This window comes from Coregonus lavaretus (genome assembly GCF_964263955.1).
Source record: "Coregonus lavaretus genome assembly, contig: HAP1_SCAFFOLD_385, whole genome shotgun sequence".
Taxonomy (NCBI): Eukaryota; Metazoa; Chordata; class Actinopteri; order Salmoniformes; family Salmonidae; genus Coregonus; species Coregonus lavaretus.
Window position 1 is genome coordinate 348,264 of NW_028156351.1, and position 21,349 is coordinate 369,612.

At 45.4% G+C, this 21,349-nt stretch overlaps 1 pseudogene across 1 annotated transcript in view; it reads left to right on the top strand.

The window, feature by feature from the left end:
• The first annotated feature begins 4,996 nt into the window (after nt 1–4,996).
• LOC311126438 (2-hydroxyacyl-CoA lyase 1-like) overlaps nt 4,997–21,349 on the top strand; it is an 87,829-nt pseudogene continuing 71,476 nt past the window's right edge. The window contains exons 1-7 of the transcript in view: nt 4,997–5,012; nt 19,194–19,269; nt 19,429–19,501; nt 19,690–19,767; nt 19,944–20,038; nt 20,338–20,450; nt 21,057–21,192. The product of the transcript in view is annotated as a 2-hydroxyacyl-CoA lyase 1-like (transcript). The remainder of the gene's footprint in view (nt 5,013–19,193; nt 19,270–19,428; nt 19,502–19,689; nt 19,768–19,943; nt 20,039–20,337; nt 20,451–21,056; nt 21,193–21,349) is intronic.

Below are 21,349 nucleotides of genomic sequence, written 5' to 3' on the forward strand. Positions count from 1 at the left end.
CTGACGTGCTTAAATCCAATGGGTTATTTCCTAGTATCGATACAATCGATTTATTACATTTTAAAACGATGTTAGAGTGATATATGTTGTCCAAAAGGCCAACTCGCCGAGCACAGATCGATGTAGTTGGATCATAGGAATATAAATCGATACATCGATGTAGTAGATGGATCGTTACACCCCTACATACAACGGTACGTACTGACTAACTGGACTGTAGCTCTGTTCTCTCCTCCATGAAGTGTACACTCATTCACTCCCTCTTGTGGCTTGAAAAGCATTCGATTGGTGTGGACGGAGCCATGTGGGGGAATGAACAAGACTACAACAGAATTAGGGGTTATGACTCTCAGTGGAGGACCTTACACTGAAACAGGACTTTGTCAGGGATTGACATAGCATATGTTGTAGCTAAAACATATTTTGTGACTTCACCATTGTCAGATGTGTAGCTTTCTCTGAGAGTATTGTTGTGGTCTGCAGCGACGTCATCTTTTTCCGGTATGAATCAATCTTCCACTAGGCCATGACACGTGTGTAGAGGTGCTGCTGGAACAGGAGGTTTTCCACAAGACCGAGGGCAACTCGTTCAGCCCCCTCCACTGAGCTGTGATCAATGACAACGAGGGGGCTGCAGAGATGCTGATTGACACTCTGGGGCCGGCCATTGTCAACGCCACTGACACCAAGAACCGGTAACTACAGCACATGACAAAGTCCTTTTCTTCTGGAGAATAATGTTGTTTTGGGAATAAAATGACCTCTGGGGTTGGATGAGGGATTGTAGATTACTTTTAATACATCTATTAGTGATTTTATATTTCTATGGTATAAACAGGGTTAATTGAACAAACTTGTTTACAACAGTCCTACATGATATCGGTGAAATAAGTTTCCTCTCTCTCCAGGACCCCCCTGCATGCGGCGGCTTTCACGGACCACGTGGAGTGTCTTCAGCTGCTGCTAGGCCACAACGCCCAGGTCAACTCCCCCGATGCCTCCGGGAAGACCTCCCTCATGATGGCTGCTGAGAACGGACAAACCAACGCTGTCGGTACGCAGCCCCCTCTCCTCCGCTTTGCCTCGCCCAGCCGGCTTAAGTTCAACATGTCTGTTTTACATTTTAATAAGTCGCTTAATTTCCTAATTGAGTTTCTTTATGTTTCTCTGTCTGTGTCAGAGCTGTTGGTGAGCAGTGCCAAAGCAGAGCTCACCCTGCAGGATGCAGTCAAGAACACTGCTCTTCATCTGGCCTGCAGTAAGGTGAGCATCCCCACATGAAGATGACGTTCATCTGAACAGTTGGCTCTCTCTGGTTGAAATTTTGGTCTGACATGTTTGACTCTGGTTTTTAAAGGGGCATGAAACCAGTGCTTTGTTGATATTGGAGAAGATTACAGACAGGAACCTCATCAACTCGACTAACGCAGCCTTACAGACGTACGTATGGTTCAGCTGTATTAATTGGGCCAGAAGAATTAGAAGAAGTGCACTATATAGGGAATAGTCTGGCATTTGGGAGGTATCCTCATTTGCTGCTGGCTAATCTGACGGTACTTTCTCCTCAGGCCGTTACACGTTGCAGCCAGAAATGGTCTGACGGTGGTGGTTCAGGAGCTACTAGTGTGCTCGCAGTCGATGAGAATGGTAAGATCCATAACGCTAACACCGTTTTCTTCTGTACTTCTCTTCTCAATGTGTCCACAAATGTTTCTCTCTAGTCCACTGCTTGGTTATTGTCTTAACTTTGTATCTCCTAGCCTGGTGTTATTTCATGTTTTTCACCAAAAGTGTTATAGTAAACGGTGATGCTCCTGAAGTGACCCTCTGCTGTTCTGTTTGAACCCCTCAGGTTACACGCCTGCCTTGGCCTGCGCCCCCAACAAAGACGTGGCGGACTGCCTGGCGCTGATCCTGGCCACCATGATGCCCGTGTCCCCCTGCAACCCGGCGCCCAGCCTGTCCTTCAGTGCCATTAACCACTACACCACCAGCCCCTCCAAGAGTGTGACCTTCGACAGCCTGCCCGTGCTGCGCAGCGAGCACAGCTCCTACTGCAGCTTCAACAACATCGGCCACCGCGACCACGATGGAGGCTTCTACAAGGATGAGGAACTCAACGACTCAGACTCAAAGACATACTGAGGGGGGTGGTGGTCGCTGCCCAGGAGAGGAGCCAAGGGCAGGCGGATGGACAGTGAAGTGGGGCAGAGGCCACAAACAAATCCACACATACACACCGTGTCTTAAATCACCACAGCCAGCTTTGGGAGGGCACGAGCCGAGACAGTCCGCACAGGAGCCTTAAGAGTCCCGCAGTTGGAGAGAGAGAAATGGAGGGAGGGAGGGAGGGAGAGGGGGAGGCACAACAGGCTGGCTGGCCACACTCATCCTCTCATACCACCAGGTGTCCTTCCAGCAGATACTGGACTTCAGAGGAACTGCTGCTGCTATACCCCACCTTTACCTTTACCCACAAAGGTCCTAAACGGTAGAAACTGTCCAGCCAACAGACAGACGGACACCTTATGACGGCAATAACCTGTAGTCCAAGGGGATAGTAGCACTTCACTGAGTGAAAAACAGACATGGACCAAAAGATGTGGAAGAAGCCTTTTCAAAACCTGTTTTGACAGTAGAAATGGGATTGAGCGTTTTGGCCTGAGAAAAAACATAAGGAGTGATGTTTCATTTAAGTTTTATGAGAGTGATGGTCATGTTTATCCGCACACTAAGACAGTCAGAACGCACCTAGCCTCTTGTCTGTAATCCATGTGGGAGGGGAAATCATTTATTTTTTATGAACAAACATTTTAATAAAATCATTCATGTCTTAAGCTCCTGACCCTCTGTGGGAACCAAAGAATCGTAGTATTTGCTCTCATGAGTAATTTCAAAGAATTTCCATCCCCAATGGCACCCTATTCCCTTTATAGTACACTACTTTTGACCAGGGCCATAGGGTTCTGGTCAAAAGTAGTGTACTCTATAAAGAATAGGGTGCCATTTAGATTTTGCATTTGTATGTGAGCGACAGGACTTTTTACATTTGCGTTATTAAACCTACCTGTCCTTTGCCCTCTAGAAAATATTTTAGAAAGTAAATTATTAATTCATGTATTCTTTCTTGTGATATTTATGTCATCATTTTGTGCCTTCTTTAGTTACTGAGGGGAGGTTAGGAGAGTAGGGGCAGCTGTATGAGCGAAAACAATGATGCACACTAAGTACTACAACGTTTGTGAAAAGCACTGATACTATTCCGAGGCATACGAGGGGGAAAACATGCCTCCCTTGGAGAGGAGAAACACTGTAAACCAATGGTAGGACAGCAGCATTTAGATTTTCTTCTGTTGAAAAAAATATATATATATTATTTGTCTTGGTCTTATAATCAATGTATTTTGACAGGTTTTGCTTGCTTAACTTCTTCAAAAAAATGAAACCACTCAATCCTTTTATGTGATTGCTTGTTCAAACCCCCGTTTTTGTCTCTTTTTGAAAATAATTTTAACTGGAAATATGTACAATACATATGCTATGTTCGTCAAATCAGGATCAGGAGGTTCACAGGTTTTTTCGTGTCCTTTTTTTTCTTTAAAAGGATGAAACTAGCATGTACATATGAAATAGTGACTGAATTCGAAACTCCCATGAATTATTTCAGTATCTGAAGATTGCTGTATATTTTATGAGTAATAAAATAAAGAAATGAGTTATGTTATTTAATAATGAACTATGGGTTATCTGTTTTATGTGACAACCGCAGTATCAATTTCTAGGTGACAGTGGTGCTAATCCCAAAAGAAAGGCTACATACAACAAGGAACAAGAAGTCTATTGGCAAAGTGATGAATATTGCATGTACCTTGGCCTAACGGTGTGGGTTATGTATTTTATTTTTCATGGCGTCCTCAACATTACAGTTTTAAGGGCAACAATAGCCTACATTTGTTTACAACTCGCAGGATTTCCATACATGAGCTTTCAACAACACAGAGTGTTGCATCAGCACGAGATCGAAAGTGCGTCAAATCTGTACAGGTCATTGTTACGTCATCACTGATAAATGTTGAAACTGATCAAAAACCGCTGGAGCAGTTCAGTCTAATCCTCCCTAGTGCTGGAGGATTGCGTTTGTTTTCGCTCTGGATGCGCGTTCATTTTGGCAAGGAAATGTGCTGATTTTGCAAGGAGATGGAGAATAAAGAGTTCAAGGTAGACATGTTATTTATTTTTAAATCTTCAATTATATTAATTACTGTGGATTAAATATTGTTTAACAAATGAAATAATGTGCTATTCATGCTGTAATATCAAACTAGAAAGTATATGGCCGGGGAGTCATGAGAGTTGGCTAAAGGTACAGTAGGGTCAAATGGGGGTCAAAGGTTATGACAGCACCTTCATAAATTCGTCCAAAATGGCACCCTATTCCCTATGTAGGCTAGTGTACTACTTTTGACCAGGAGCCATAGAAGGGTTGGCTGACGTCACGAAAATGATGCTCGCGCATCGATGGCCGGAAGTCGTGTATCTTGTTATGATTCTGTACCTCAGCTAACAACAAGCTGCCATGTGGGGAATCGTAGCTCTATGGCATGTTTCAGCTCGTTGTATGGTGTTATTGATACCATGTCTTGTTTTGAGGTGTTTTGACTGATATCATGTCTATGCAATGACTAAAATTCGCTACCTAGCTAACCAACAACAACTGTAACAATGTATTTGAGACGAGTTCATTGTTCAAATGTATTTATGTTTGCATTAAACATTTAGAGACTAAATATAGTTTACATGTTGTCTAAGTCAAACCCTGTCTATTTTGCCCCATAGTTGCATGCCAGTTTTGTTGCTAAACAACCAACCCCTCTATAGAGTGTTACAGTGGAGGTGTGATAATACCCATAAAACCTAGCGGTCAAACAGGGAAATGGTTCCAATCGTTTTTCCACCATTAATTTTTCCCATAGGCGATTTTAGAAACACATAAAATATGGGCTGTATTTCGGGTAGGCTTTTATTTTTATTTTATTTTTATTTATTTCACCTTTATTTAACCAGGTAAGCCAGTTGAGAACAGGTTCTCATTTACAACTGCGACCTGGCCAAGATAAAGCAAAGTAGTGCAATAAAAACAACACAGAGTTACATATGGGGTAAAAAAACATAAAGTCAGAAATACAACAGAAAATATATATACAGTGTGTGCAAATGTAGCAAGTTATGGAGGTAAGGCAATAAATAGGCTATAGTGCAGAATAATTACAATAGTATTAACACTGGAATGCTAGATGTGCAAGAGATTATGTGCAAATAGAGATACTGGGGTGCAAAAGAGCAAAATAAATAACAATATAGGGATGAGGTAGTTGGGTGGGCTAATTTCAGATGGGCTGTGTACAGGTGCAGTGATCGGTAAGGTGCTCTGACAACTGATGCTTAAAGTTATTGAGGGAGATAAGAGTCTCCAGCTTCAGAGATTTTTGCAATTCGTTCCAGTCATTGGCAGCAGAGAACTGGAAGGAATGGCGGCCAAAGGAGGTGTTGGCTTTGGGAATGACCAGTGAGATATACCTGCTGGAGCGCAGACTACGGGTGGGTGCTGCTATGGTGACCAATGAGCTAAGATAAGGCGGGGATTTGCCTAGCAGTGATTTATAGATGGCCTGGAGCCAGTGGGTTTGACGACGAACATGTAGTGAGGACCAGCCAACAAGAGCGTACAGGTCACAGTGGTGGGTAGTGTATGGGGCTTTGGAGACAAAACGGATGGCACTGTGATAGACTACATCCAGTTTGCTGAGTAGAGTGTTGGAGGCTATTTTGTAAATGACATCGCCGAAGTCAAGGATCGGTAGGATAGTCAGTTTTACGAGGGCATGTTTGGCAGCATGAGTGAAGGAGGCTTTGTTGCGAAATAGGAAGCCGATTCTAGATTTAACTTTGGATTGGAGATTCTTTATGTGAGTCTGGAAGTTGAGTTTACAGTCTAACCAGACACCTAGATATTTGTAGTTGTCCACATACTCTAGGTCAGACCCGTCGAGAGTGGTGATTCTAGTTGGGTGGGCGGGTGCTAGCAGCGTTCGATTGAAAAGCATGCATTTAGTTTTACTAGTGTTTAAGAGCAGTTGAAGGCTACTGAAGGATTGTTGTATGGCATTGAAGCTCGTTTGGAGGTTTGTTAACACAGTGTCCAATGAAGGGCCAGATGTATACAAAATGGTGTCGTCTGCGTAGAGGTGGATCTGAGAGTCACCAGCAGCAAGAGCGACATCATTGATATACACGGAGAAAAGTGTCGGCCCAAGAATTGAACCCTGTGGCACCCCCATAGAGACTGCCATAGGTCCAGACAACAGGCCCTCCGATTTGACACACTGAACTCTATCTGAGAAGTAGTTGGTGAACCAGGCGAGGCAGTCATTTGAGAAACCAAGGCTATTTAGTCTGCCAATAAGAATGCGGTGGTTGACAGAGTCGAAAGCCTTGGCCAGGTCGATGAAGACGGCTGCACAGTACTGTCTATTATCAATCGCGGTTATAATATCGTTTAGGACCTTGAGCGTGGCTGACGTGCACCCGTGACCAGCTCGGAAACCGGATTGCATAGCGGAGAAGGTACGGTGGTATTCGAAATGGTCGATGATCTGTTTGTTAACTTGGCTTTCGAATACTTTCGAAAGGCAGGGCAGGATGGATATAGGTCTGTAGCAGTTTGGATCTAGAGTGTCACCCCCTTTGAAGAGGGGGATGACCGCGGCAGCTTTCCAATCTCTGGGGATCTCAGACGTTATGAAAGAGAGGTTGAACAGACTAGTAATAGGGGTTGCGACAATTTCGGCGGCGAGTTTTAGAAAGAAAGGGTCCAGATTGTCTAGCCCAGCTGATTTGTAGGGGTCCAGATTTTGCAGCGCTTTCAAAACATCAGCTGTCTGAATTTGTGTGAAGGAGAAGCGGGGGGGGCATGGGCAAGTTGCAGCAGAGGGTGCAGAGTTGGTGGCCGGGTTAGTGGTAGCCAGATGGAAAGCATGGCCAGCTGTAGCAAAATGCTTGTTGAAATTCTCGATTATTGTAGATTTATCGGTGGTGATAGTGTTTCCTAGCCTCAGTGCAGTGGGCAGCTGGGAGGAAGTGCTCTTATTCTCCATGGACTTTACAGTGTCCCAAAACTTTTTGGAGTTAGTGCTACAGGATGCAAATTTCTGTTTGAAAAAGTTAGCCTTTGCTTTCCTGACTGCTTGTGTATATTGGTTCCTAACTTCCCTGAAAAGTTGCATATCGCGGGGGCTATTTGATGCTAATGCTGTACGCCACAGGATGTTTTTGTGCTGGTCAAGGGCAGTCAAGTCTGAGGAGAACCAGGGGCTATATCGGTTCTTAGTTCTGTATTTTTTGAATGGGGCATGTTTATTTAAGATTGAGAGGAAATTACTTTTAAGGAACAACCAGGCATCCTCTACTGACGGAATGAGATCTATATCCATCCAGGATACCTGGGCCAGGTCAATTAGGAAGGCCTCCTCGCTAAAGTGTTTTAGGGAGCGTTTGACAGTGATGAGGGGTGGCCGTTTGACCGCGGACCCGTTACGGACGCAGGCAATAAGGCAGTGATCGCTGAGATCCTGGTTGAAGACAGCTGAGGTGTATTTAGAGGGTATGTTAGTCAGGATGATATCTATGAGGGTACCCATGTTTACGGATTTAGGGTTTTACCTGGTAGGTTCGTTGATAATTTGCGTGAGGTTGAGGGCATCTAGCTTGGATTGTAGGATGGCTGGGGTATTAAGCATATCCCAATTTAGGTCACCAAGCAGTACAAACTCTGAGGATAAATGGGGGGCAATCAATTCACATATGGTGTCCAGGGCACAGCTGGGGGCTGAGGGGGGTCTGTAGCAAGCGGCAACAGTGAGAGACTTATTTCTGGAAAGGTGGATTTTTAGAAGTAGAAGCTCAAACTGTTTGGGCACAGACCTGGATAGTATGATAGAGCTCTGCAGGCTATCTCTACAGTAGATTGCAACTCCACCCCCTTTGGCAGTTCTATCTAGACGGAAAATGTTATAGTTGGGGATGGACATTTCAGAATTTTTGGTGGCCTTCCTGAGCCAGGATTCAGACACTGCTAGAACATCAGGGTTGGCAGAGTGTGCTAACGCAGTGAATAACTCATACTTAGGAAGTAGACTTCTGATATTTATGTGCAAGAAACCAAGACTTTTGCGATTACAGAAGTCATCAAATGATAGCGCCTGGGGAGTAGGAGTGATACTGAGGGCTGCAGGGCCTGGGTTAGCCTCTACATCACCAGAGGAACAGAGGAGGACTAGAATAAGGATACGGCTAAAGGCTTTAAGAACTGGTCTTCTAGTGCGTTGGGTACATAGAATAAAGGGGGCAGATTTCCGGGTGTTATAGAAAAGATTCAGGGCATTATGTACAGACAAGGATATGGAAGGATATGAGTAAAGTGGAGGTAAACCTAAGCGTTGGGTAACAATGAAAGAGATAGCATCGCTGGAGTCATCAATTGAGTCGGTCTCCGCGTGTATAGGGGAAGGTGCAAAGGAGCTATCTAAGGCAGGTTTAGCTAGGCTGGGGGGTCTACAGTGATATAGTACAATTAGAAATAACCGAAACAACAATAAACTAACCATGTTTGGGCTGAGGCTAAACATAAACAGGATGTAGTACCGTAAAAAGGAACAGTCCAGCATATATCAGCTGTATATCTGAGTTATCATAAGGTCCGGTGGTGAAGCACTAGTAAGAGGCCACGGCTAGCGTGTGCTAGCGGGCCAGGGCTAGCAGATGGATGGAATCTTCGTGGTTAACGTCGTAACCACATCAGACGATTTCGTCGGCAGACCAGTCGTGTAGGATCGGCGGGGCTCCGTGTCAACACTAGGTGGTCCCGTCCGGTTGACAGAGAGGTAGATAGCCGGGAGATGGGCGATGGGCCTATCAGGATGATTAGCCAGACCACAGCGTCCGTTTTGTTGTAGCTGGCTGGTGGTAGCTAGCTGGTAGCGATGAATCCGGAGTTAAAGGTCCAGTGATTCAGTGATTCCGGCGGAAAAACTGATATGTTCTGGGTCGATAACGCGCTGTGCAGACTGGCCGAATATCCGGTGATCAATGTCCAGTGATTAAAATTAATCCCGCGGAAAAAAATCCAATGTTCTGGGTGAAACACCGCTAGCTGTGGCTAATAGCAAGTAGCTAGTTAGCTGGCTAGCTAGTTTCAACTGGAGATTCTAGATTCTAGATAAAGGTAAGTCGATAATAGAATCCGTTCCACATTGAGTGAGGCGGGTTGCAGGAAAGTATATTTTGTAGAAGGATGAAAAGTCTGATAGGGAAATATGTACGAAAAATACAAAAAACAGGGTATTTACAGGCTATTTACAGACACACGACAGAAACAGGACTGCACTACTTCGCCATCTTGGAAAAAAGTGGCGTGACGTTTTTGTAACCATGTAAATCTCTCTCGGACAAGTTGATGTATTTGATGTATTTTTCTATTACATGTATGACATTTCATTGAGATATTTTGTGTTTTAATGACGCAAAATTGAATTACAGCCTAACTCTGCTTTCTGTTGTCGCCATCAGGCTGCAGTGGTGACCTTCACTACCGTGACCCACAAGGATGAAACTTCCCAGACCAGCCTCACCCTCAGCAGGGGAAAGAGAAGCTACCCAGACCTACACACCTTTGTGCAGGACATGAAGGACGAGTAAGTTGCTCTTTGGCTTCCCCATGCATCCCCTAGATATGTTCCCTATCTCAATTGCATACTCCTCGTGTCCTCTCTTCTCAAAACCCATTGGATGAGAAAGCCAGAGGTCCCGCCCTTCTGACCTTCTCATCCAATGGGTTTTGAGAAGGAGGCGAGGAGATTGAGAGTCTCCCATAGTCTCGGGCCAATACAAAGGACTCAACGGACCAAATAACCAATCAGGGATGTCTGGGTGTGGCCTAGTTCCATAGAGGTCCATCCATAACGTAGTCTAAGATAATAGAGGTAATGTCCATCCATAACGTAATCTAAGATAATAGAGGTAATGTCCATCCATAACGTAATCTAAAATAATAGAGGTAATGTCCATCCATAACGTAATCTAAAATAATAGAGGTAATGTCCATCCATAACGTAATCTAAAATAATAGAGGTAATGTCCATCCATAACGTAATCTAAAATCATAGAGGTAATGTCCATCCATAACGTAATCTAAAATAATAGAGGTAATGTCCATCCATAACATAGTCTAAGATAATAGAGGTAATGTCATGTAGTTCATTGTGTACTTGCATTTATTTACTTTTCAGCCATTGGAATCTGCTGAGTGAGAATATGCGTGCCGGGGTGAGTTATAGTCACCTCTAAAGTAGTTAATGTTGGTAAAATGGACCAAACATTCATTTGTGGAAATCCTGCAGGACCTTTAATCCTGAACCACTGCTTTAATTGACTAGCTTGAGTAAATGGTTCTACATTTTATATCAGTGCAGCCCCTTTAACAAACTAACTCTGTATGGTCTTTTAACATTGCAGATGAGCAGACATGAGTTTAGTGCCAAGTGCATGGATATTGTAGCATGGGGGATGGAGTCTACATCCACTGTGGTTGTTCCCGCCCTTGACCTCACCATGCAGATAGAGCTCTCTGATTCGCCAAGCTCTTCTGGATCAGGAAGTAATGAGGCAGGAGAGGTGACCTCTCTTGGCCGCAGCGTCAGATTCAGCTGTAGTGGAGGACCCAGCAGGTGCACCAGCGCCAGAACTGCCTGCAGCACACGCACTCCCACGCCTTTCCCCTCCTCTCACAGGTACCTAGCCCTATCCCCTCCTCTCACAGGTACCTAGCCCTATCCACGCATCTCACAGGTACCTAGCCTTATCCACGCCTCTCACAGGTACCTAGCCCTATCCATGCCTCTAACAGGTACCTAGCCCTATCCATGCCTCTCACAGGTACCTAGCCCTATCCGCTCCTCTCAAAGGTACCTAGCCGTATCCTCTCCTCGCACAGGTACCTAGCCCTATCCCCTCCTCTCAAAGGTACCTACCCCTATCCCCTCCTCTCACAGGTACCTACCCCTATCCACGCCTCTCAACGGTACCTAGCCCTATCCCCTCCTCTCACAGGTACCTACCCCTATCCACGCCTCTCAAAGGTACCTAACCCTATCCCCTCCTTTCACAGGTACCTAGCCCTATCCCCTCCTCTCACAGGTACCTACCCCTATCCACGCCTCTCACAGGTACCTAGCCCTTTCCCCTCCTCTCACAGGTACCTAGCCCTATCCCCTCCTCTCACAGGTACCTAGCCCTATCCCCTCCTCTCACAGGTACCTACCCCTATCCCCTCCTCTCACAGGTACCTACCCCTATCCACGCCTCTCACAGGTACCTAGCCCTATCCCCTCCTCTCACAGGTACCTACCCCTATCCACGCCTCTCACAGGTACCTAGCCCTATCCCCTCCTCTCACAGGTACCTAGCCCTATCCCCTCCTCTCACAGGTACCTAGCCCTATCCATGCCTCTAACAGGTACCTAGCCCTATCACCTCCTCTCACAGGTACCTAGCCCTATCCACGCCTCTCACAGGTACCTAGCCTTATCCATGCCTCTCACAGGTACCTAGCCCTATCCATGCCTCTAACAGGTACCTAGCCCTATCCATGCCTCTCACAGGTACCTAGCCCTATCCCCTCCTCTCAAAGGTACCTAGCCCTATCCTCTCCTCTCACAGGTACCTAGCCCTATCCCCTCCTCTCAAAGGTACCTAGCCCTATCCTCTCCTCTCACAGGTACCTACCCCTATCCCCTCCTCTCACAGGTACCTACCCCTATCCACGCCTCTCAAAGGTACCTAGCCCTATCCCCTCCTCTCACAGGTACCTACCCCTATCCACGCCTCTCAAAGGTACCTAGCCCTATCCCCTCCTTTCACAGGTACCTAGCCCTATCCCCTCCTCTCACAGGTACCTACCCCTATCCACGCCTCTCACAGGTACCTAGCCCTATCCCCTCCTCTCACAGGTACCTAGCCCTATCCCCTCCTCTCACAGGTACCTAGCCCTATCCCCTCCTCTCACAGGTATCTAGCCCTATCCCCTCCTCTCACAGATACCTAGCTCTATCCCCTCCTCTTTTTGCAGGTATTTCCTGTTATAGGTACAAATATCCATTCCAGATCCACTTAGTGAGAAATACTACTTAGATACTACACAACCACTCTAAAACGTTTACTCTGAATGTTAATGTTTGCTCTGAGTGTGGTTTGAGATGGTTCACAATGCTTCCTTTGAATAATAATAACAAGGTTGAGTTTGTGTCCCAAATTCTTGGATCATATTTTTTATTTTGTTACCATATACTATTCATTTATGTTGTGCATTCTGCAGGTCCATGACCTCTTTGCTAAGTGAGAACGAAGAGCGATATGTCTCCTCACCTGAGGGTGGCGATAGAGAGATGAGACACAGACAACACTCAGCACCACTGAGATCTGTGTTTGGCATCTCTGAGGACTCTGTCTTCGACATGGTCCAGAGCGGCCAGTCGCAGGGTGACATCGTACCGCTGCCCAAACGGAGTAGACAGGAGAAATACAGACCTAGCAAAATGTCAACGGACGGCAAGTTTATGATGGGTATTGTCGAGTTGGTTATAAACCTTCTCAACTCCAGATTGGCTGAGCTAATGCGAAGTGTCAGTCAGGGAACTCTAGTTCTGCTGACTGGAAGTATCTCAGCAAGTCAACAGTTTGCCCAAGAGATGCTAAGCATGGCGACTTCTAAGATGTATTCCCATGCCATAGAGCATATTGCGCTCGGCCACAAGTCTCCCCTTGAGTTAGAGAGGGAGCTTGAGGCCATCTTGGGTCCTCTGGCTGGACAGGTCATAGTCATCATCATAGATAGCATCATCAAGGCTAAAGCCAACGGAGGAAATGAGGGGAGAGCGTCCAGCCCCTTGACCTATTTTCTAACTGCCATTTCGGCAGAAATACAAAGCCTAGTGGTTCACAGATCGGCTAGCAGACCATCCACCAGACTGTCCAACAACGACCCACTGCTGAACATTTCCAAGTCAAAGGTCTTAAGATCAGTTCTGCTCAAAATGGCAGAGCTCTTTGGCCAAGGTCCAAGTGAAACCTGTCTAGTTCCACTAGTCCAGAGTCAGTCCAACAACTCCATTTGCGACTGGACTGTGAATGCAGGCACCATTCATCCAAGTACATTTCTGTCCGACAACAGAGTGACAGAAGTGTCATCCGATGTTGTGGATCTTGTACTTGAGGTTTTTTGGATAACAGGATTTTTGGATAACAGGAACCCGTCAAGGCCACAGAGTGCCTGCTCCCACAACTCAGCTAGTGGAGCAATAGATATGAGAGCTCTTGCTGGGGACTTGGTCAGACAGGTGTCTGTCAAACTCAGCCCATTTGTCTCTGAGAGTCAACTCTCCACCATGTCCATGACAGATCTGTCATCATCTTTTTCTGACTCCACCTTGAAGCAGTTGTGTTCTCGCTCTGTTGTTGCTCTGGCAACTGCCTGTCAAGCAATCAAAACAGAGCTTGAGAACCAGAGACCTACCAACCTGGCAGCCAGAGACCTACTATCGTCTCTGGTAGAGACCATTGAGGACATGGATATCTCTGACATCCTCCAGGGCCCGTCGGCCATTTTGGAGGAGGCTGCTGTGATAAAGCACCCAGAGATGTCCACCTCGACAATATACAGATCTCTGCTTCTCGACTCATCTCTCGCCTCCTCTAAGATGGTCACTGAGAGCATTATCTTCAACAACCCATGCCCATCAGAGGAGAATGTGAGTATTCAGAAGGAGCTCCCTGCTGATAAAGTTGACATCCTCCATGGTCAACCAGTGGAGGAGTATATTGTCAAAGCTGAGCAATGCATCACTCAGGTCATTCAGGATGCAGCTGTGACATATACTGCTGCGCTGGATAAAACCGACACTTGTGGGAAACTGTCGGAAATCCTATCTGTCCATGTTTCCTCAGAGAATATTGAGGAGGCATCCTCTGATCTCTTTGGTGGAATTATTTCCGACCTGCATGAGGTATCTGAGGTCAATAAGGCCTCCATGCGTACGAAATCAGGTCGCAAAATGTTCTGGGTGGAAGTGAGTTCAGGTTCCCAGAAGATTTATACCAAAACCCTGGACAAACTAAGGAAGCTGTTCACCTCCCACCATCTCACTGAGGGAAAAAATACTCCTGTGCAAATCGAGCTTTCTGCAACTGGACTACTTGTAACTGAGGCCACTGTGCAGGAATCTCCTGTAACTGAGGCCACTTTGGCAGTGTCTCCTGTACAGAAGACAGACAGTAAGACCCTTCTAAGTCCCCAGCCTCAGCCTACCAGCTCACCCTCGACACCTGCACTAAAGGGGTAATCAAACAGGTGATCTCGGTGCTGAGGGTGGACACTTCAAAGGAAGACTGCTCCGCTTCCGTTGGGGAGAGCACGTCAAATTCATCCTTCGACTTCAACCAGAAGTTGGACTCGATAATTTCGAAATTGGAGGACCTCACCATTTCGAGTGATGTGACATCAGCCGAGATTGCCACACTCACGCGATCTCTTAGTGCAGCCAGCAGAACCTCTAACATTTCCATCCAGAGCTTTCACAGTGCTGAGTTCCGAGCTAAGGCCAAACACATTGTGAGTGAGACCATTCTCAGAGCTGCTAGCAAAGCCAGCCATTCTTTGCTACAGAGCATGCCTAGCACCACCTTCTCACACCATGCGGTTTCTACAGCCGAAGATATAGTAAATATTATCATGCAAGACCTTGAAAGTGTATCCCAGTACACTGTGGACGACGCAGACTCCTTCCCACTAGGAGAGAAAAAGCTGGAGTTCCAGCTCAAACCCAGAGTTGTCTTTGACAACTTATTGGATGCTGCTCAAACCATGTACCACAGAGTAAAGGATAGACTGAACATCTTTTTCTCTTTTCCACCAGTGTCAGTCACCACAGCCAAATATGTGCTGGACTCCGCCCCTGTGGAGACACTCAGACATTCTAAGTCCGCTGACACTGCTCTTGTTGAGGACAGGAGCCGCCCTCCGTCTGTGAGAAGTGAGAAGCCTTTGTCAAAAGTCTGTTTGGCTAAAAGGTCTAAAGCCCTTGTGTCTTCGAGTGGCTCTTCAACAGACCACCATATAATTGACACATGCAGTGAGGATGTCACTCTGCCCACCAGGAGTATGTCAGTTGTGAGCAACAACAGTTTGAAGAGAGCCTCTCCTCTCCACGGCAGTGGATTGAGTGAAAGTTGCAAACCTCTTGTGGCTCTAAAAGACGTAACAGTGGCAGTCAGCCAAGAAGGCTTTAGCAAAACTGCAAAGAAGACGCTCAGCTTGATCCTAAATGTGATCAAGTGTAGAGTGGCCAACTCTGAGAGTTCATCTGTTGGGCAGATTGCAAGTGAGGAGTGTCTGATAGCCACTAACATGTTAGACTCTGTACTGGAGAGCCTTGACCAGTTGCCTGACATGAGCGCTGCCGATGAAATCACAAGGACAGAATCCCATACCTCTATCGCAATGGACGAGACAGGTTCACGGTCAACGCTTGTGAGCCAACAAGAAATAAACATATCTGACACCAATATCATAGTGAAAACTATAATGGACACATTGAAGACGGACGACCCAGAGATGACTTCAGCAGAAGAACATCTGGATAGGCTCCTGTCAGTTGAAGCCCTTCAAGGTGCATCTGGCAACCTGATCGCAAAGGTCCATGGTCTCATTCAGGAGATAACCATAAACCGCCAGCTTCAATCCATGGTTGGCCACAGAAGCCTCTCTCAACCAGCGCTGCCTAAACCAGCCCTGAGGAAGCTGTCAAAGGACGATGCCTCAGAGCTCATTTACAACTTTGCCCAGACTTCTGTTAGGAGACTCCTGGGGCAGTGTATGGGAAGGCCTATGCCACCATCGGCTGAAATGGTTTTGGATCAGGTCATCAAGTTGATGACAGACGTGGTGATGGACAGCCTGACTTATGTGTCCAAGTCTACAATGGAGGATGGTAAGTGAAAGTACCTATTTTCATCTGCATAGGACTTAATTGTAACATGATGCTCAATACATTGCGTTTTATGATGTGAAATTCACTGGTTGTGTCCAAAATGGCACCTTCTTCCATATTTAGTGCACTACTTTTGACCAGACCCTATGGGCCCTGGTCAAAAGTAGTGCACTATAAAGTGAAGAGAATGCCATTTGGGATGCAGTGACTGACTTCAATGGCTGCGTCCTCTTCTCCCAGTTATTGTACACAGGTCGGTCACACTAGCGTGCTCTTCTCACTCAGACACCAGCAATGCCACAAGTGACATCACTCATGGTGTTGTAGCTGACCTTAATGCTACTGAGGAATTCCCTGCCAGGAGCCTTAGCCCGGCTGATGTAAAGGCTGACGGCATGGCCCGTCTTCCCTCTGCCAGAGGGGAAGAGACTAAGAAGAACAGGAAGTGGCGTTTCCTACCGAAAATGCATAAGTTTCCAAAGATCATGATTAAGGTAGGGTGCTCTGTGTTTTGAGATTACCTCTGTAAGGCAGGGCTGAAATTTACCCTACAGATTCACTACACCCCTATTGTCTCTCAGCATTAGAACAAAACTGTTGTCATTGTCTTTAGGAGGTTGAGTGAGGACGCTGTAATGCAATCCTAATACACATGGGAGAGTCCCAAATGGCACCCTATTCCCTATATAGTGCACGACTTTTTACCAGAGCTCTCTGGGCCCTTGTCAAAAGTAGTGCCTTACGTAGCGAATAGGGTGCCTTTTAGGATGCACACTCTGTATTTTACACAGGCTCAGTTGTCCTGATGTGTTTTGTCAACAGCTGTTCAAGACAAAAGGGGAACCGAAGAGACACCCTGAACAGGATGCGCTGCCTACCAAACATCTCAGAGAGACTCATATTTCACAGGGTAAGTGATAAGCATCGATAATGTCATATTGATGTATCACCCTATGACAAGCTTGTTAAAACAGTGACAACAGATACAGGCAGACCGACGGACAGACATGCAGACAGACAGGCAGACTGACAGGCAGACGGACGGGCAGACAGACATACAGGCAGACAAAAAGACAGGCAAACAGGCAGACAGACAGACGGACAGGCAGACGGACAGGCAGGCAGGCAGGCAGACAGACAGACAGACTGACGGACAGACAGACAGACAGACAGGCAGACAGGCATACAGACGGACAGACAGGCAGACGGACAGACATGCAGACAGGCAGACAGACGGACAGGCAGACGGACAGACGGACAGACACAAACACACACATTCATTTTCTGATTATGAAATGTTCTCATGACAGATGCTGAGTGTGAGGTTCCAGAGGTTCCATCCACTTCCCCACCCAAGGAGGACCTGACAACCACACCGGCCCCTGCTCCCCAGGAGTCCCAGTCCCGTAAACGCCCACTCATAGTCAGGGTGTTACACGCTCTCTCCAGAGCCATCTCCAAACCATTCACAGGAGCTTCTGGGAAGAAGAATTAGCCAAATGCCTGATTTTATTAATATGATATTTTAATCAGAGCCTTTATTTAATAAAACATTACTGCATTGATTTCTGTCTATAGTAGTCTTCATGTATGTGCAAGATAACGGTAAAGTACTTCAAACCACATAGTCAAAAGTATTCATAGTGAAGTACCGTTTATGATTATTGATTGTGGAAATACACATAATACAGAAAAGTTGTTGTCACATATAAAGACAGACATAAAGGAGAACTCCGTAGACCAGTCACATTCTCAAGCCATAACTAAATCCATGAATGGATCTCCTATAAGATGACAGGAGAACATTTGTAACACTTTCTATGAAGCCTATATCTATAATGCATACACTCAAGTCATTTACATTTTACATTTTAGTCATTTAGCAGAAGCTCTTATCCAGAGCGACTTACAGTTAGTGAGTGCATACATTTTTTTTTTCATACTGTCATACACTCATAATGACTTAACTGAGTTAAGTGTTAAGTAAAGTGCAGTTATAAACACATAATGAGGGCTTATTATGTATTTCTTGCAATAAAAAAAGAAAAATGCTACTAGTTTATTAAATATTCATGACTGCTATTGCACGGCTCATGTCCACACTTCTGTACAATAGGGGGCAGTAATGCACCATAACGTTGGATGCCAACTGCCTATAAACCCCACTGAAGAAGAAAAAGCTACTCATGTAATGCATGCTGGAAAGCAGACAAAACTAATGATTTGCAAGAGATCTAAACACGATTTATAAGCTACTGAACAACAAGTCCAAGAAATCATTGCTAACCGCGTTTGCACTTTGAACAGATTTCTCGACAATAATAATGGAAGATGTGACTGGGGCTCAGCTCATTGCAGAGGCACTAAAAGCTCAGGTGAAGTGTGTGCAATATATATAAAACAGTGTTATACTGTGTAACCGTGTTGCTAATAATATATTAGTCGCTGATCATGTCCTTGGCAGTGAGAATGTAACACTATGAGTTGTGAAAGTGTGCCATAGGTCATTGCACTGGTATAGCTAACTATTAATATTGTTGTAGAAAAACATTTAGATGTTTATGTGGAATAGTATATGTTAACACCCTTGTTGATGCATGCCAATGTGTGTGTCAATGCAAAGAAAATCTAAACTACATTGTAACAATTCATATACAATTCAGTATGAAAATGTATGCACTCACTAACTGTAAATCGCTCTGGATAAGAGCGTCTGCTAAATGACAATTTAAAAAAAAAAAAAGGTAAATATACTGTATCTACATGTAACTCTCTACAGAATGTAGAATATATGTTTGGAATAGTTGGTGTTCCAGTCATTGAAGTAGCTAAGGCAGCTCAAGCCTCAGGAATCAAGTATGTGGGAATGCGCAATGAACAAGCCATAAGCCACCTTTTTATTACTAAACCAGCTCTCCCCAAATCATGTGATATTAACTACCCGTACATAGACTACAGGAGCGTGTAGTGTGTGAGGGTCAGTTTCATAGCTTTTTTGCATTGCTAATTATGTCTGCCTGTCTGTCTGACCCTTTGTGTGTCTGTCTGCCTGTCTTCCTGTCTGTCCCTCTGTCTGTCTGTTCCTCTCCAGTCCAGGTGCGTGTCTGGTTGTGTCTGGACCGGGACTCATCCATGCACTTGGTGGAATGGCCAACGCTAACATGAACTGCTGGTATGCTAGAACTCCACAAACAGAAGACCCTACTACTCATGTTCAGTGGTCCTTTCAAAAGAAGGGATGCTATCCGCACACTGCAAAAAATGATCTGAGGACTCCAAACTATCTCAGATTGTCAGTTGATGTCATTGTGTGATACCTCTCTCTCTGTAGGCCTGTGATTGTTATTGGAGGCTCCTCCGATCAAAACCAAGAGACCACTGGGGCGTTTCAAGAGTTTCCACAGGTACCGATTGAACCATGATATTTATGACTTTTGAACATTAGGGGGTTGTTTCCCAGGACACAGATTAAGCCTAGTCATGGCCTAAAAAGCAAACTCAATAGAGAATCTCTGTCTGGGAAACTGGCCCTAGCAGTTTAATTGCTGAAAGAGGAAATAATTTGTTATTTGTGGTCCTCTTTCTCTGTCAGGTGGAGGCATGCAGATTGTACAGTAAGTTCTCTGCTAGGTCTAGCAGTCTGGATATGATCTCCTCAGTGGTAGAGAAGGTATACAGTCTACTCTGACTCCCTCTGTGTAGTCCTCTTCATATCATTTGGTATCACCTGCAATTGTCTTTTTTCTGACCTCTAATTTTCCAGCTTAGCAAGGTACCTTAACTGCTTCATAAGAGCACAGCACAGCCTTAATTGATCTGAATTTAAGGGTGTTTGGTATGTCTAAGGCAGCACGCACTAGCATGTATGGACGTCCAGGTGCTGTATACGTAGACATATCTGGGGACATGGTCAATGCTAAATTGGACAGGAGCAGAGCCAGGTTAGTGGCCATCACTGTCTTTCATCCATTTAAAATGTATACTAATGTGTTACTGTTGAATATGTATACCTCTGAATTCACATCACCGTAGTCATTTTTATTTTATCTTGTTATACCTTTTAACGTCTGAAGTGAACCAGAAATTAAATTACTTAGAAAATATAGCACTATATCAAAATATTCTCATCAGAGAATAGCAATAAGCCTCGATAGACCTTCATGGTTTATTTACATATGCAATAAAGTTGCTAGGTAACATGTTTAATGTTTGACCTATTATTTATTATTTCCTTTGTCAGAGAGGTGCCCTGTAGTCCACCTCCTCCTGTGAGTATGGCTGACCATATGGTGATCACAGAAGCACTGGCGGTCCTGAAAGGAGCCAAACGGACTTTACTCATCATTGGCAAAGGTAGGCATTGCTTTTTTAATAGCCAGATAATCTGGGGGAAACAGAACTAAAATCTTGCATAATTGCGTCAGATACTTGGATAAGGTCTGGGGAGATGTTAAGAGAAAGATACTAACGCCACTTGCGAACTCTCCACCCCCCTAAACGGAAACTCTCTGCAAGTTTCCGGCAAGTTTATGGGCCAAATGTCCCCTCCCGTTCTGAAATTGAAAAGATGCGAGCACCTGCGAAATCGGGATTTGTCCAAATGATTAGTGGTGAAAAATCAGCGTACCGGAACAAAGTTGTCACATCCCATTCTGTTGACAGACGCTACTTCCAGTTATGTTACGTGCGTCTGTCCAAGAGAGATCAATAGCCAGCTGAGACGCACTGTAACACATATAGCACTGTACCACGGTTCAGTTGAAAACTGGGCCACGTTCAGTCGACAAATGTTGTTGACATGATTTCTCATTCTACCTGTCTGAGAGGCACGTTCGTTCTACATGCTATATTTCTATCTGAACGTTGCACAACGTTTTGCTCAGCTGAATGCATCCCAGTTGTGAAGACCAGTCTGTTGAAATCCGTGTGGCAGTGCCCTCTGTCTGTGTCCCTCTGCAGGTGCAGCCCATTGAAGAGCAGAGGGGGCTCTGAAGGAGCTGGTGGAGGGGTGTGACCTGCCCTTCCTGCCCACCCCCATGGGTAAAGGGGTGCTGCCTGACGATCACCCCAACTGTGTTGCTGCTGCCCGCTCCAGGTCAGCCTCTCCTTCTCTCAGCTGGCATCATATTCATGTACAGACCATTGACTGTATAAGTAGGACCAAGAATTTCCCTGACCATTTGAACGGACCACGAAACTCCTGAAATCCCTATCTATAACTAGTCTCTCCTGGCCAGGTCATGTCAATGTAA